This window comes from Canis lupus, chromosome 37 (genome assembly GCF_003254725.2).
Source record: "Canis lupus dingo isolate Sandy chromosome 37, ASM325472v2, whole genome shotgun sequence".
In the NCBI taxonomy this organism is placed as follows: Eukaryota; Metazoa; Chordata; class Mammalia; order Carnivora; family Canidae; genus Canis; species Canis lupus.
In genome coordinates this window covers 27948257-27964589 of record NC_064279.1, presented here as the reverse complement: position 1 = coordinate 27964589, position 16333 = coordinate 27948257, and the positions used below count along the sequence as shown (strand labels likewise).

At 43.0% G+C, this 16333-nt stretch overlaps 1 long non-coding RNA gene across 1 annotated transcript; it reads left to right on the top strand.

Moving 5' to 3' along the window:
* The first annotated feature begins 372 nt into the window (after window positions 1–372).
* Window positions 373–14625, top strand: LOC118353492 (uncharacterized). The gene is made up of 3 exons (XR_004812559.2): window positions 373–769; window positions 6510–6684; window positions 13435–14625. It is a non-coding gene; the product is annotated as an uncharacterized LOC118353492 (long non-coding RNA).
* The last annotated feature ends 1708 nt before the right edge of the window (window positions 14626–16333 follow it).

Sequence of the window (16333 nt, the reverse complement as noted above, 5' to 3'; positions counted from 1 at the left end):
CTCTTCAGAAAAATGGGACTCAGGCAGCATAAAAACAAATAGTCTATCAAAAAAGGTCCCAATTTGTCTGTAATCTTACGCGATTCTAGAGAATAGATTATGGGCATACGGGCAAGCATTGGGTCTGACATCCTGAAATAGTTTGACTAGTTTAGTTCATGGGGTTTTATAAAACTCTTTACAAACTCAGCTTCTCCTAAAGAAAAGAAGGAGTTGCGGGGGCGGGGGCGGGGGATCATCTTTAAAGAGCAGTTTGATCCAACACTTAAATGAAGAGAAGGTTTTAACGTTGCAAGTTATTTGGTGGACGATTATGCAAATTTTACGGAAGATTTCTGTAACCTTTGTTCTAAGATGCTAAATAAGGGAGACTTTCTTTGGAAAGCTAGCACACTTTTATCAGCAAGGTCACACCAGGAATTTTAGGAGGACAAGTAAAAAATGACTTCCTCAAGCAAAAGGGATCCTTTTAGGTCATCGGAATGAATTGTTTGAAAGCTTCAAAGCAGCCTTGCTTCTCATTACTGGAGCCTGCCTTCACAAGAAATGCCTTTTTTCAATTATTTTCACTTTTCATTAGAAGTCTTTGCAGTTGTTGCTCACCTCATTAAATCCACTAAGATGCTATGTGTTTAATTTCCATGTTATATAATTTGTAGCAAATTGTTTGACGCGAAACCTCGCTTTCGGAGCCTGTGATTTGGGAAGGTTTCCCCTGCCCTTCCCCCAGTCTCGCCAGTTCACCTTTTTGAGGATGGAACAAATTAAGGTAATTAATGTCATTTGTAATTTAACTCGTCTCCGGTACTGGGATTTTGCTCTGATAGGGTGTCCAGGCCGCAGTGCTTCCAGGGCCCAGAGGCGTCCGGAAACGCGTCCCTCCTGCTTGGGACGTGGCCCCGGCGACCCCGCCTGCACCTGCCTGACTTAGGGACCAGCGGGGGATCCGCCACGGGGTCTCGGCGGAGTTTTGGGGTCCCGGCCGGGGCCTCCCTGGGCTCCTCTGCATCAAGGCCCCTGGGCCTGTTGGCAGCTAGTCCGGCTTTTATCCTTTGCCCCTCAGCTACTGCCCCGTCCGCTTTCTGGGTTCGCTTTCACCTGTTCTCATCGGTCCCTCAGTCCCCCCCCCCCCCCAACCCCGGTCCTGTCATCATCTCCACGCGGGTTCTGCTCCGCGGCGCCCGGGGCTCGGCCGTGGAGGCCGCCTCCCGCCCGGGGCGTGACCGGGTCCTGGGATCGAGTCCCGCGCGGGCTCGCTGCGTGGGGCCTGCGTCCCGGCCCGGCTCTCGGTGTTTCTCGTCTCTCGTGGATGAAGCCACAGGATCCATATGGGGCGGGGCCTCCACTCCCCGCAGGCTGTCCTCGCTGGGCCAGACGCTTGGCGGCCGCGGTCACTTCCCGCACCGACCCCCCCCCCTTCCCAAACGGGCGGCCGCGGGACCCAGCGGGGGTCAGGCCGCGAGACGCCTCCCCGCGTGGGCGCCACCAGCACGGCCCGGCTCTCACTTCCCCGCCAGGGCGCCCTCTCTGCCCCGCGAGCCCGGCGGCCTGGAGACCCCGGAGGGCGCCGGTGCCAGCAGCCCTCGGCAGACCCCCGAGCCGGGCGCCCTGCTGGGGCCCCCGCGGTTGCCGGGACGCGAAGCGACCCTCCCCGGGCAGCCTCGGGCTTCCGGCCGAGTGTGGGGGAGCTACGGGCACCGCGGCGACGGGGCGGGGGTCAGACGCCGGACCCCTCCTGGTACCTCCGTCTCCGCATCGCAGTGGCTTAAATTTAGGGAATTAAAAAAAAAAAAAAGTTATTTCAGCAAAAGACGAGGCTCCATGTGGTTGCAGTTGCGGTGGGAAGCCCGAGGAGGGGCGCGGCCCCGTGCGCCCCGCTGGACCCCGTGCGCCCCATTTGGCCCCGTGCGCCCCGCGGCCCCGTGCGCCCCACTCGACCCCGCGCGCCCCACTCGGCCCGGTGCGCCCCATTTGGCCCCGTGCGCCCCGCTGGGCCCTGTGCGCCCCGCTGGGCCCCGTGCGCCCCGAGGCTCCGTGCGCCCCGCTCGGCCCGGTGCGCCCCGTTTGGCCCCGTGCGCCCCGCGGCCCCGTGCGCCCCACTCGACCCCGTGCGCCCCATTTGACCCCGTGCGCCCCGCGGCCCCGTGAGCCCTGCTGGGCCGCGTGCGCCCCACTCGACCCCTTGCGCCCCACTTAGCCCCGTGCGCCCCGCAGCCCCGTGCGCCCCATTTTGCCCCATGTGCTCCACTGGGCCCCGTGCGCCCCACTCGGCCCCGTGCGCCCCGCTCGGTCCGGGACTAGCACAGCCGCAACGAGCTCCCCGTTGGCCCCGAGCATCTTCCTCGGGAGCAGACGGCCCCGCGGCCCCTGGTGTGCTTGGCCCCTCCGGTAGCGACCGCTGATCCGGGAGGAGCTCCCCCACCCCGGGGTATCCCCCCACGCCCCGTGCCTTTCTTTCCTCTCTTCCCCGGGGACCCCTATTTCCTTGGGCCGCAGGCCTGCGGGCTAGTCGCCGAAGGAGGCCTCCCGGAGCTCACACGCGTTTCCGGGCCGCGGGTGGCCTGCCGTGTCCCCCCCACCCCCCACCCCGCGTGGGTCCCTGAGCGATTCCGAGGGTCCGCCCTGCTCCTCGGGGCGCAGAGGGACCGGGGCGCCTTCAGGTCAGTCCCGCGCACCCGCAGCACAACGTGGGCCTCGTTCGCAGACAGAGAGCAATGCCTGTGCTCAAGACCAAGAACACATGAAAGGGGATGAGGCTAAGGATGGAGACAGTTTCTGGGCGTTCACAGGTAAGCTGATACTTCGAGATTCTGGGAGATTAGTGTTTCTCTCAAACAGCAGAACATCTTTGGCAAAAAGCAACCTAAGGGATTAGCGGTGGGGCGTTGGGGGGCGGCAGACCGTGAGAGTGTGGGGGACAGATGTGCACGGAGGGTGTCAGAGTCATTCTCGGAGCTGGGAAAAGTTTAGACATTCTGGGGATGGAGCCAGCGAAATTTTATTTTAAGCCTTCCAGCTCACAAGATTACAACAGGCACGGGCAAGTTTAATTATAGCGGAGGGAAGGTTCAAAAGCACACACACGTTTACACCGAGTGTGAGCACACATACGCACAGGCAGCGCAGCTCTGTTTTTTGTTTTGTTTTTCTGGCGAATAGGCGCGAGCGCTAATTGCTGGGGGGGACAGATTTGTTGGAGCAATAGCAGAGCTCACTGGCACATGCTGTAGAATAATTTGGAAATAATCAAAAGAGAAGTTAACTTTGACACTATCCTGACACTTGGAAGAGAGCAAATAGAGTAAAAGCAACGTTGGAGCATACACAGGGCTCCTGGCCAATTCTAAACATTACACGTGTGAGTGTGTGTGTGTGTGTGTGTGTGTGAAATCAGTCACGAGGCACACAACTAGATGATGCTCCAAAAAATGCACTGGAGGTAATACAATGGATTGTTCTAGGAATAATATAGAAACAGCCACCAAAATGGAAGCTGCAGTTGAGTTAGGGCAGGGTTTCTTTTCTGTTGTCTCTCGAAGAGTAACAGACCATGTGCCGCAACTTAACGATTTATTTTTTGTTGTTCTCCACAATTCTCTATCTTGACTGGACTCCCTGGGGCAGCTCTGCTGCAACTCATGTCATTAGCTGGGGTCAAAGGCTTGGCTGCATTCAGCTGGGAGCACATGTGCAGCTGGGAAGTTCAAGATCACCCCACTGGGGCTCTGGTGGGGACAGCTGGAAGGAAAGGAGGGACCGCTCTTTCTCTACATGGTCTCTCTGGGGAGGTCACTGTGCGGCTTTACACGGTGGCTCAGAGGCCACAGAGAGTCAAAGCAGAAGCTACCAGGCCTCATTGTATTGATTGAAGGCAAGTCACAAGGCCAGCCCGGATTGGAGGGTAAGGGGTTAGAGACCTGTTCCTGGAGGGGACGACGGGCCAGCAGGTACAGGCTCTGTTGGAGTTGGTGCCCGTCACTTTGTAGATGGTTTACTTCAGTCTTGTAAATATAGCCCATCAAAAGAGAGGGTAAAAATTTGAACTCTGGTTCGATTCCAGAATAAGTAGTGTCTTCACACGTGAGATGGAGTTGTACTTCCAGGTCAACGCATGGGCAGTCACAAAGTTCTTCCTTTCAGGTTTCAGCTGAGAAGTGAAATTAGGTGCCTTTATAGGTTTGCACTTAAATGCAATTCAAATGCGCCCTCGAGGTATTATGCTGAGTGAAATAAGTCAATTGGAGAAGGACAAACATTATATGGTCTCATTCATTTGGGGAATATAAATAATAGTGAAAGGGAATAGAAGGGAAGGGAGAAGAAATGGGTGGGAAATATCAGAAAGGGAGACAGAACATGAGAGACTCCTAACTCTGGGAAATGAACCAGGGGTGGTGGAAGGGGAGGAGGGCGGGGGGTGGGGGTGACTGGGTGGCGGGCACTTAGGGGGGCACTTGACGGGATGAGCACTGGGTGTTATTCTGTATGTTGGCAAATTGAACACCAATAAAAAATAAATTTATTAGTAAAAAAACCCCCCAAAAACAAAAAAAACAAATGTGCCCTCGAATTTCAGAGAATCAGTGGACTGGGGTCTTGAAATTGTTACCATGTTGACGTTTGGTTTACTTATATCTTTAGTCATTGTCTTATTTCTTATATACCTTGTATCTTAAGCTGAATAATATAAACTTAATAATACTACATGATTTTGAGTTGAAATTATCAGGTCTTTGCTTTGGCTGTGTTCTGCTTGAGTTTATAATGCTTTTGGAAAATGTGTCTTTCATTCAATCAATGCATGTTTATTGAGTATCTACCATGTGCTCTATAGTACATATATATATTTTTAGAGATTTTACTTATTTATTTATTTATTTATTTGAGATACTGAGAGAAGCAGAGATACAGGCAGAGGGAAAAGTAAGTTCCTTGCAGGGAGTCCAAGGACCCTGGGATCACGCCCTGAGCCAAAGGCAGATCCTCAACCGCTGAGCCCCCCCCGCCGGGGCCCCATATACTGTGTATTTTAAGTAAGTGTTCTGTCAAGAAGTTGTATCATTTGGACAGGTCCTTTTGATGCTAACTCCTGTAGGATCATGAGCCCTGCATAGACTGAAATATAAATATAGAATAAATATAGAAAATAGACTGAAAAATAAATATGTTGAGAAACCTTGAACTAGTTGCTAAAAAAATGGATCAACAAAAATAAGATATTCAATGGCAAATACAAATGTAGTCTTTGGGTCTTCTCAGAAGTTAAAACATTTTTATACCACAGGAGGCCATAGGTCTTCCTAGAGATTAATGAAAATACAGAAAATAAAATATCACTAAATAACATGTTAAACATAATCAAATTATTTATAAGCTGTAATGCCATGGCAGCCAATGCTTGCAGAGTTGGATCTTCTGATACATTATTTTAATGAGATACTTAATGGCAAGTCATTATTGAAAGGTGAAACCGCCATAAATTAAAATATATGCATACATATAACAATCAACATTATTCTACTCCACTCCGGAGTCTTAAAAAAAAAATAAAGTGTTTTACAGAAAGTGAAAGAATGAACATAGAGATAAAATAATTGTTTTTAGTTACTTATTAGCTTTTAAGAAAAAATAATTATAATAATCTTTTCTATAGTCAATTTTTAAAAATTCTAAAGTCTTCATTACAGCTCTAAGTAGTTTTCTCTGATAAGAAAACATACCTTGACGTTTTAAAAGGTGAAGTCTTTCATCTCTATCAGAGGTCAGCAAACTGGATCAAGTCCTTCCTGCCACGCCCATCCGTTTAGATGTTGTCTACACTGCTTTCCTGCAACAACTGGCCATAACAAAGGATGAGGCCGTACACCTGCAGAGCTGAAAATGTTTACTATCTGACCCTTTACGGAAAAGATTTGCCAACCCCTGATCTAGATTTTATGGCAGTTTTAAACATTTCTATGGTAAACATAAGGAAGACTTTGCATCAGAACAATCAGGGTAGGAATGATTCCTATGCTGTATTAAAATATACTATTCTCATCAACTCCATTTTATTCTACTCCATAGCACAAGATTTTCAAGAAGAATTGTTATTATCAGAACTCTCCCCGGCTCCTTCCAAATAAATCTTAACCTGGAATTTCTGTGTATAAAATAAAGACCGAGGTAGTGATGTAAGGGAAGTTGTGATGTTTCAGATCGAGATGGGGGTCTTGGACTCTGACAGCGACATTGTTTTATAAGCCCTCCTTTCTTCAGTGAAGCCCATGAAGTCTCCTGAAGAAGCTTCTGGACTCCAATACTGCTTGTGGGCTAAATGGATAAAATTAATGGGATGTCAGGGCTAAAAGGAATTGTTGCCATCGTTTTCCCTTTACAAAGAATTCAGAGCCCAGGGCATTTAAATGCTTTAGGCCAGGCCCTACGCCAGTTATTGAGAGAACCAAGAGCCACGACCAGAACCCAGTAAACTGATTTGCAACCCACACTGCCTCTGTTCTTCTTTCCAGATAATGATGCAGGGGCTCATCTCCTTTGGTGGCATAGTAACCCCAAGACCAGCAGTATCTTCTTAGGACGCACTCCAGCAGGTTCCTAAATAGATTTCTAAGCAGTGGGCTAGGAGGAGAGAGACAAGAAGACTCAGATGAGAACAAACAGGCACATTTCAAAATAGAAAAAAAGGTAAGAAATGGGTCGCTGGAAGTGATTTTAAAGGAAAGTTTTAACATAAACTGATGACATTAACTGTCAAGTGTTTCTCTCCTATGGAAGCTGTTGTAGGATTTCATATAGCCAGGGCTACATTAGACCATACTCATTTCTGTTTATACATTTTTTTTTCTAATTTCAGATTAAGGGAGCTGGTACAGGGCAGCAATCATTAACTCTTAGAGAGAGAGATAGAAAGAGAAAGAGAGAGAGAAGGAATGACGTAATAGAATGAATGACAAGGCTATAAAATTAATTTAGAAGAGGAAGTGGAGAATCATTTACTTACTTTAAATTATAAGGAGATTTAGGTAGAGAGAATTGAATTACTAAGGCAGGGATTTGGCAGGGCACTGAGGTTAACAGCTTGAGCCTTATGACAAAGGTTATAGGATCTCAAATGAGGACAAGTGGCCATGAGCATCTAATTAATATCCTTTTCAATTTATGGAAGAGGTTAGAAAATCTATTTTGGCCTGAGATTTCCTCAGCCTTGCAAAATAGATTTCTGTTTATTACACTTCTAATAATATTATCACTGTTCATTGATAAAAGTTAGAAGCAAATTAGACCATTAGCCTTTACTACCTGTTATATCTTTCAAGAGGAAGATGTTTTTCAAGTACCATCAAAGATCTAATAGTAATTACTGAACACTTGATGCCTGTGTCTTCTTACCTTAATGGCACTATCAATTTTATAGATGAAAATTTGAATGAAAACTTTAGGAAACTTTAGTTGTGGGCATCTAGCCAAAATGAAATTACCATGCCCAGGAGAGTCAAAGAAAATAATTGATAGGAACTCATATAGATCTCCTTTTCCTGAGATACTCCTTGTATTTGTGTTCTATATTGATCTGTCCTTTATTATTTTAAAATTTATTTTATCCACAAATTAACTTTTAATGGTTTGATCATAAATAGCCTTGCAAGAAAAAAGATGAAATTCATAGTATTTTTAAAATTTTGTATTTAAATTCAATTTAGTTAACATATAGTGTATTATTAGTTTCAGGGGTAGAATTTAGTGACTCATCAGCTGTATACAACACCCAGTGCTCATTGTATCAAGTGCCCTCTTTCATGCCCATAACCCAGTTATCCCATCCCCTCATCCCCCCAACCCCTCCAGCGACCTTCAGTTTGTTTCCTAGAATTAAAAGTCTCTTATGGTTTGTCTCCCTCTTAGTTTTTATCTTACTTTTCCTTCCCTTCCCCTATGTTCATCTGTTTTGTTTCTTAGATTCCACATATGAGTGAAATCATACGGTATGTGTCTTTTTCTGACTTATATCTCACTTAGCATAACACCCTCTCTTTCATCCACGTCATTGCAAATGGCAGGATTTCATCCTCTTTGGACCTGTCCTTTAAATGACCACTGATCTTAGAGTCAAAATACTTATAAAGAGAGTTGGCTTCTGCTTCCAAGGGGACACATGTGACCAACATGCTGTAACCATACCCAAGTATATTGAAATAGGAGTAGTAATAGCTTGCAGAGAGAAAAGAATAATCAACTAGAAATCAGAATTCCTGAATATGAGTTCTGATTTGTCCATTCATTTGCTTTGTGACTTTGGGATGAAGTGCTGAATCTCCCTAGAAATGGCTGTACTTGTCTATACAGGATACGGTTGTAAGTACAGGAATCTGCACAGATCTCGCCTCATGATTTTAAAATGAGACATTCTGTGATAGCTTCTATTTTATTTGGGCAGCCCCAAAGGAACTTTATTTATTTATTTATTTATTTATTTATTTATTTATTTATTATTTATTTATTTATCTATTTATTGGAGAGAGAAAGCATGAGTAGGGGGGAAGAGCAGAAGGAGAGGGAGAGGGAGAAGCAAGCTCCCTGATGAACAGGGAGCCCTATGTGGGGCTTGATCCCAAGACCCTGGGATCATGACCTGAGCTGAAGGCAGATGCTGACTGACTGAGCCACTCAGGCACCCTGAACTTCATTTATTTATTTTTATTGGAAAACTTTACCATTTCTATTAATTTTTGCTATCCCTTAGAAGTTTCTGAATCCTATAGATTTTTGATTGGAAAAGACCTGAGATTACTTCGCTCAGTGGTTCTCAGATTTAAGCATGTATCAGAATGAACTGGGATTGTTTGTTAAAATAGTGAGTCCTGTATCCTCCACCCTTAAGGTTTCTGATCCAATAGGTCCTGAATAGGATCCCAAATTTTGCATTTCTAGAAAGTTCCTAGGTGATGTTAACACACTGGTCCAGGCACCAAGCTTTGAGAACCACTGTTCTCACATAATCTCTGTTTTTACCAGATTGGAAAACAGGCCTTGCAAAGTTAATTGAATTACCCATGCTTACTCATCAAGTTAGTGACTGAACCAAGACCAGCAAAATCCTGGTCTCCCAGATGCTGAGGTCAGAGACTTTTCAAGGACACCACAATTCCTCACTTTGAATTTGGGTTACATGATACAGACTAAAAAATCCAAATGAATTTATTCCAATCCACACTGCTGCTCAGATTAGGATAAAGGAAAAGCAAGAAGTCTTTACACTTCTATAGAGAGAAACGTTAGCAACAAAGATTTGTAGTTAGCAGCATTGATTCTAAATGCCCAGTAATTTGTGTTTGTTGTTTTTTTTTAAGTTTGTGGCCTACACCTGGGCCGTGTTTGCATGATGAAGAATTAAAGCTGAAATGGGGGAAAGAAAGCGAGACTCACTGTGAGTGAAGGGTGTCTGTCACAACAAAGGCAGACTAAAAAGAAAACAACCCAGCTTGTTTCCACAAATGCATTTTTAATATTTTCATGTTTGAATTTTTTTATCAATAATCAAACTGAGCAGATTTTGGTTTCACGAAAGAATTTGGTAGCTTTGGAAACATTATGTATTAAGAAAAATCTCCTCTAGATCTTGATCTTGCAGAGAAAAGAGATTTTATTCTCCAGTCCCCAGAAATAAGCACACACGATCTGCTGTGAACACAACTGAGAACTCTGAAAGGCAAATGGGGTTCCCTGAATGCCCTGAACTCTGGGCTTTCCTAGTGCTTTCTTCCTTCTTTGGAGTTTCCTTTGTCTCTCCTCTTCTTCCACTTTGTCCAGCTACTCATCCTCCGGGGCTGAGCTAAGACGCTGTTTACCGACCCTCCCAATCCAAGTAGGGGACTTGTTGGTGGGCACTCTCCAAGAAGGTTCTCGATCTCCCCACATTCTGGTATTCTTGCCCTTGATGAGCTCTTGCTGCTTAAGTGTAACCTGGTGATTTGCTTCCAATGGATCTAATGTGACCAAGTGGTTAGAACTACATTCCCAATAATGTTAGGTTACACAGAGACTCTGATTTGTATCTTGCTTGCTTTCTCATACTTGCTCACAGTGCCATGCTCTGAACTACTTTATGGCAAAAAAAACCTCAGGGCTCTGACCAACAGCCAGGAAGGAACTAAGGTCCTCAGTCCCACAACTCACGTGGCACTGAATCTTCCCAAAACCATGTGAATACACTTAGAAGCAAGCAGGTCCTTTTGCTGCTAAGCCTGTGGGTGAGACAACAACCTGGCAGCTTTACGAATGACCTAGAGACAGAAGCACCCCAATAAGCTGTGTCCAGATCCCTGACCCCCAGAAAATATTTGCTATTTTATGCTGCAAATTTGGGGGGAGTGGTAATTTGTCACATGGCAGTAGAAAACCATTACAGAGCCCATGCTATTTATCGAATCTCCCCATAGGCTAGGAGATCACAAGCTTTAGGTGGCAAGCTCTTAAAAATCGACATACCCAAGCCCAGCCTTCAGATAATCAAATTCAATAGGTCTGGAATAAGGCCCAGATATCTGTGTTTTTAAGCAAGCACTGTAGGTAATTTCTAAGCATTATGTAGTCTCAGGACTACAGTTCTGAAAACACTCTCTAATTTGGGAGCCACAAGCAACCATATATGTCTTATACATGGCTAAATACCATGTCTGAAATATTATAGATTCAAAAAGAGATATAATTGAATTAATGAGCGCATACATACTGATACATAATATAGAGAAATTTTGGATGGCGTTACAAAAATTTAGTTGTAAGTATAATATGAATAAGCAAATTAACTTATATGTTCTCAGAACTCGTCTGTGGTTGTCATAACTGTTAATGCATTTGCATGTGCAAATTTAGTTTCTCCTTAAGAACAAAGATTGTGTTTTATCCTTTTTATCCCTCCACTGTGACCCCCATGACACCTAACGGTGTCTTGGCATATATTTAAATTTCAACCATATCTGTTTATTTCTTTCTTTTGTTATTGTAAAATAAGTATAATGATGTCGATGTTTAAAGATCAGATAACTCCATCTTATCATGAGTCCATCAACATGTCAATCTAGCATCATGGAAAGAATATGACTTTTCAAATTACACATGCCTGGTTTTATTTATTTATTTATTTATTTATTTATTTATTTATTTAAGACACAGAGAGAGAGAGAGAGAGGCAGAGACACAGGCAGAGGGAGAAGCAGGCTCCATGCAGGGAGCCCCGTGTGGGACTTGATCCCAGGTCTCCAGGATCAGGCCCTGGGCTGAAGGCGGCTCTAAACCGCTGAGCCACCTGGGCTGCTCTATTCCTGGCTTTAAATTCTAGTTCCTACTTCTAATAACTGATGGACCTTTGGGAAATCATTTAAATTCTTTGAGTCTTCGTTTTCTTCTTTTTGAGTGGTGGGTGGTGTTAAGAAATATTAAGAAGCTAATGTGCAAGAAGCTTTATACCTGGTAGATGCTTAAGGCTACATCATTTCCACGTGTTTTTAATAAACTCCTTTTTATTTTTCTGTTTATTTTTGTTCATGTTATGAATTGAGTTGTGTCTCCTCAAAATTTTCATGGTGAAGACCTAACACTTGGCACCTCAGAATGTGACTATATTTAGAGATAAGCCCTTTAAAGAGGTAATTAATTTAAAATGAGGCTATTAGGGTGGCTTTAATCCAATTTGGCTGGTATCCTTCCAAGAAGAGGGAATTTGAAAATACAAAGACACCAGGGATGCATGTGCATGGAAAGGTGACCACGTCATGACACAGGAAGAAGGCAATCAGCCGCCATCAGAGAGAGACCTAAGGAGACTCCAAACTTGCTGAGGCCTTGATCTTGAACATCTAGCTTCCAGAACTATGAGAAAATATATTTCTACTGTTCAACACCACCACCACCCCCAGTCTGTGCTAGGTTATGGAAGCGCTAGCAAATAAATACACTTAATAGCATAGTATGTTTTCATGCTGCTGTATACTCAAGGTCATGATTTTGAGTGACTGCATAATATTCTATTGAATATTATGAGCTCCATTGAGTTGTCATCATTTGTACAGCAATCCCATTGGTTATTTAATGGTTTTGTTACTGAGAATGGAGACAGTTCCTTTAGGTCTGGCTTGTTTTCCATCCTGGCCCTCCCTCCCCTTTCATATGTGAGTGATGGCATTCATACCAACCAGCTTACCCTTTCCTTTGGTTTAAGCACTAATCTTGACCTGAAGCAGGAGATCATATCTAAGGGATAGTATTGAGGCAACAGGTCTAAATTCACCCTGGCGGTGGCCTGTGTCTTTCTCCTCGCAGGCCACTTTGGGGGATTTGACTCTGCCCCACTGTTCCTTGGGCCTCTGTCCTTACTGTTGGTCTCTTGACTTGGCCCCGGACACTGACACTTCACCAGCTGATCATCACTTAGAAGGTCAGAGACAACATTATCAACAATTCTAGTTCATCTTTCACTAGTTTTTATTTCCTAAACCAGAAATTGGGGCGTTATCATTCTATTATGTATGGGGAGCCATATAAGCGTGCCCAGAAAAAGACCAAGGATGAAAGTAAGCATGCTTGTTGGTGTGTTGCAGGGAGGGAGCATGGCAGTGGTGGAGAGGGTAGGTGGAAGGACCAGGGCTTGCCTTCTGTCCCTCTAATGGTTTCTCTGTTTAGAGGCTGAGGTTCCAAGCCATGAAAAACAAGGCCAGAAAATATTCCATTTCCTCAAAAAGTTAAAAAATCGTTCACTCAACTAGACCTAGCTCAAGTTTCAACTGCAACCAGAGGGCTTTTGATTACAAATAAGGAAAAATATTCTGAAAAGAAGGGTGGTAAAACATCATAATATGTTCCTAGAGGGGGTTGTTGAATTACTGTAATGGTTAGTCTTTAAAATACAGAATGTCTCCTTTATTTAGGGTCATTTAAGTATAGTTGACTCAAGCCCAAAGTGGAGAAAAAAACAGGAGGACTTCTTACGAGCACATTCACCCTGTAATTCCATGGTCTTCATGCATCAGCAGCCGTTTCTCAGTGGGTTCACCGATTTTTAATAGTTGATATTATTTTAGGCTTACCAGTAGCTGATTCTTCAACATGCTTTAGCCTCCAAGGCTGTGCATACCAAGATTTCTGGTAACAGCTGGAAATCCATAATTATAGTTCACGGGTACAGTGCTCATCTGGCAAAATCTGTAAATAAAGCCTGAAAAAGCAAATATACCATTTATATAAACAGTTTCTGAATGCTGGTAGATCTATCGCCAAGGGAATGGAAAACTAGCTTTTCTCAATTATTTCTTTTCCTATATCAGAGGGTAACAGTTTAATACTTGGTGTTAAAAGAAATGCTTTTAAGAAATATTTAAAGATTTGGATGTAGAGAGTGAAATGTACCTAAAATGTTGTCCTCTTTTGCTCTTCGTATAGCCTGAAAAATTGGTCGACTCTACATTGTTGAAACATCATGAGAAAGAAAATTATTGCTTGAAAGCAATTTCCTCCTGGAATCTATCCCCTGCAGATTTGTTTTAAGGAAGCTTCTGGATTAGCTGCCAAAGACTGTGAGGTCTTTCTGTCTTAACGTCTTAAAAAAAAATTATTTGAAGTACTGTAAACCAACATGAATAAAATGATATGGGATCGAGAAATAATTTGTGTTCATAAATGGAAAACAATCCAGTGTACGAGTTGCACTGAAATAAGCAGTATGAAACAGTGAAAGGCTGCCTTTTTAAATACCACACTTTAAAAACCCCTCACTACTTTTCATTTTATTCCGAGTACTTATTTGAGACTGAATTTTGATGGAAAATATTTTAAACTGAACGAGCTCTTAAGCAATTAATGATTACAATTCTAGTAGAAGTGACATGATATAACCCCACAAATATACCACAAGAGCCGTGCCAGTGACTGCTTAGTATTTGTGGTGGCGGACGAATGGGAGTGTGGTTCTGGCTCATTCCAGAACAAGCAATTACGATGGTCAATCACACTAAATTGCATGCAGTACACCGCTGGTGTAAGAATAAAGGCAAACACATTTTCTCTTTTGCGATATTTTTACTTTTGTTTGGCTTTGAGCATATTTATACTAATTATTTAAGTACTTAACACAATTTAGACAAAATAAATGAACCAGAAAAACTGCCATTTGCCCGTATTCGTCGCGCATGAGATTGACTGACATCGGTCACTGTCTCAATGTCCCAGGGCACAAGCAGATGTAAAATCTGATTTTAAAAATCTCCCAAACTAGATGATTGCATATTTTAGCATATAGAAGATCTGATTATTGTGTATTACTTCTTTTGCAGGGTAATTGACATTAGTATGCAAGCAACCCTGAGTGCATCCTTATGCTTCTCTTCTATCTTTCTGTGTCTATACTTCACTGACTTGTCGCCATTCTCACACGTAAAGCTCTATATACATCTTAGCTGGAAATTAAAATCAGCAAACCTAAGGGGAGCCCAAATGGCTCAGTTCCATTAGCATGCTACTCTCAGTTTTGGCTCTGGTCACGTTCTCAGGGTTGTGAGATCGAGCCCTGCATCAAGCTCTGTGCTGGGCATGGAGCCTGCTTATGATTCTCTCTCTTCCTCTCTTGCTCTACCCCTCTCCTCCCTAAAAAAAAAAAAAAAAAAAAAAAAAAGTAAACCTAGAAATCAATAAAAGAAACAACCGTTTTCTTTCTTTCTTTTTTTTTTTAAATTGAGGTGTAACATATGTACAATAAAATGTGAAACTGTTTTAATCTCAGCTGGTAAATGTTTGTACCTTTGTAATCGCCATTCACATTGACTATCATGCTCAGCAATCCAGAAGGTTCCTTATGCCCTTTCCTGATTAATATACCTCTCCTTCCCCAGGAAGTAGCCACCATCTTTTTATTGCTCTCAGGTAGTTCAGTGTGTTCTTGGAATTTCTATCAGTGGAATTATATATGTTCTCTTTTGTGTCTGAATTCGTATTTACATCATTAAATTTTTTTTTATTTTTTTAATTTAAAAATTTTTTTTAAAAATTTATTTATGATAGACACACAGTGAGAGAGAGGCAGAGACACAGGGGGAGGAAGAAGCAGGCTCCGTGCACTGGGAGCCCGACGTGGAATTCGATCCCGGGTCTCCAGGATCGCGCCCTGGGCCAAAGGCAAGCGCTAAACCGCTGCGCCACCCAGGGATCCCCTACATCATTAATTTTAAATGCCAATCTAATATCAGCTATGGAAAATGACAAGCAGAGCAGTTTCTCCCTGTTTCATTTTAGTAGAACTGCTATTAAAGAAATCTGCTAAATACTTAATTTTTAAAAAAGGTTTTATTTTAAATAATCCATACCAGGGCTAGCAAAAAGCCACAGAGAAGTTAAAAATTAAAAAATAATACATGTCTTTCATTGTTCTAAAATTACAGTTGTTTTTTCAGAGGGAGGTGAGATAAAATTAGCCAGACTGAACACCTCTAAGTATGTGAGTTGTTTTTAGAGGAAAGATTTGGGGCAGTTGTTCTATATACCCAGGGAGGAATAAAGGGGAAATAGGCTAATTAAAGTGGGAAAGATTTAAGTTTGGGCCAAAAAAATAGTCTGATGTCCCAAGAAAGTATTATCATGTACTCAGGTTTCAGTTTTAGGTCTGCTACTATCTGTACTTCGAATGGCAAATGACTGTGTACTTCACTGGTCACAGTTTTTCACATCTGTAAGGAAAAGGAGTTGGCCTAGATTAGGGGTTGCAGATGCAAATCACTCGGGAAGTAATATCAACATGTGAGAAGACCTGTAAGTGAGTGTGACCGGCAGGACAGGAGCAGTCAGATTGAACATGGAATGCCTCATGGGAACGCAGGCAAGTATTGCCAAAGCCTCCCAGTGTTTAACAACATCTAGAAATTTAGAAATCTGGAATTGTTCATATGAAGTCTCCTAGTCTGAAATTTTTATCTACAAAACAAGGTGAAATTAATCTTTTCAAATAAACACATAGCACCTTGCAGTGTATTAAGCCATACGGGTGAGATCTTTGATTTAGATATTTTCTATCCTATATGGTAACCATTAGCTACATGCAGCTATTGGGCATATGGAATACGGCTAGTCCAAATTAAGAAATGATATTAGTGTAAAATATGCTTAGTACATAAACAGTTTATCATCTTTCTTGTTAATTTTCATATAGATTGCAAGTTGAAATTATGATATTTTTAATATATTGGATTTAATACCTGCAAGGTTTCCAACCAATGTATCTTTCTTTTCTTTCTCTTCGACAAAAAGGAAGAAAAAGAAAGGTTAAGTATACTTTGGTCATATAACTTTTGAA